This window comes from Trichechus manatus, unplaced genomic scaffold (genome assembly GCF_000243295.1).
Source record: "Trichechus manatus latirostris isolate Lorelei unplaced genomic scaffold, TriManLat1.0 scaffold00048, whole genome shotgun sequence".
Lineage (NCBI taxonomy): Eukaryota > Metazoa > Chordata > Mammalia > Sirenia > Trichechidae > Trichechus > Trichechus manatus.
In genome coordinates this window covers 5,759,495-5,761,158 of record NW_004443984.1, presented here as the reverse complement: position 1 = coordinate 5,761,158, position 1,664 = coordinate 5,759,495, and positions in this window count along the sequence as shown.

Here is a 1,664-nt window from a genome sequence, read left to right as displayed (position 1 = left end):
TGTCCAAAATTTTTTTCCCAGTCAGTAGGTTCTTTTTTTACTCTTTTGGTGAAGTCTTTTGATGAGCATAAGTGTTTAATTTTTAGAAGATCCCAGTAATCTAGCTTATCTTCTGGGGTTTGTGTGTTGTTGGTTATGGTGTCTATCCTGTTAATGCTGTGTACTGGGCTTCTAGTGTTGATCCTATTTTTTCTTCTATGAACTTTATAGTTTTTGGTTTTATGTTTAGGTCTTTGATCCATTTTGAATTAGCTTTTGTGTATGGTGTGAGGTATGGGTCCTGTTTCACTTTTTTGCCAGCACCATTTGTTAAAAAGACTGTCTTTTCCCCATTTGATGGACTTTGGGCCCTTGTCAAAGATCAGGTGACTGGAGGTGGATGGACTTACATCTGGGTTCTCAGTTCTGTTCCATTGGTCAATGTATCTATCATTGTACCAGTACCAGCCTGTTTTGAGTACCGTAGCTATATAGTAGGTTCTGAGGTCAGGTAGCGCAAGTCCCCCTACTTCATTCTTCTTCAGTAGAGCTTTACTTATCCGGGCCTTCTTCCTTTTCCATATAAAGTTAATGATTAGGTTTTCCATCTCTTTAAAAAATGTTGCTGGTATTTGGATTGGGATTGCATTGTATTTGTAAATTGCTTTGGGTAGAACTGTCATTTTCACTGTGTTGTGTCTACCTAACCATAAGCATTGTATGTTTTTCCATTTATGTATATCCCTTTGGGTTTCTTGAAGTAGTGTTTTGTAGTTTTCTTTGTATAGGTGTTTTACATCTCTGGTTAGATTTATTACTAAGTATTTTATTTTTTTAGGGGCTATTATAAATGGTATTGTTTTCCTGATTTCTTTTTCATCGTTCTCTTTATTGGTATATAGGAATCCAACAGATTTTTGTATGTTTATCTTGTATCCTGCTACTCTGCTGAATCTATTAGTTCCAGTAGTTTTCTTGTGGAGTCTTTATCTATGTATAGTATCATATCATCCACAAACAGGGACAGTTTAACTTCTTCATTACCAATTTGGATGCCTTTTATTTCTTTTTCTTGCCCTATTGCTCGAGTATGACTTCCAGCACAATGTTAAATAGGAGTGGAGATAAAGGGCATCTTTGTCTTGTTCCTGTTCTCAAGGGGAATGTTTTCAGGCTCTCTCCATTAAGAATGTTGGTCATTGGTTTTGTATAGATGCCTTTTATTATGTTGAGAAATTTCCTTTCTATACATATTTTATTGAGAGTTTTTTATCAGGAATGGGTGTTGGACTTTGTTGAATGCCTTTTCTGCATCAATTGAGATGATCATGTGATTCTATTCTTTGTTTTTATTTATGTGGTGGATTATTGATTGACTTTCTAATGTTGAACCATATCCTTGCATATCTGGTATGAATCCCACTTGGTCGTGGTGTATTTTTTTTTGATATGATGTTGAATTCTATTGGCTAGAATTTTGTTGAGAATTTTTGCATCTATATTCATGAGAGATATTGGTCTGTGATTTTCTTTTTTTGTAGCATCTTTGCCTGATTTTGGTATCAGGGTTACGCTGGCTTCATAAAATTAATTCAGAAGTATCCCTTCCTTCTCTATGTTCTGAAATAGTTTGAGTAGTACTGGTATAAACTCTTCTCTGAATGTTTGGTAGAATTCTCCAGTGA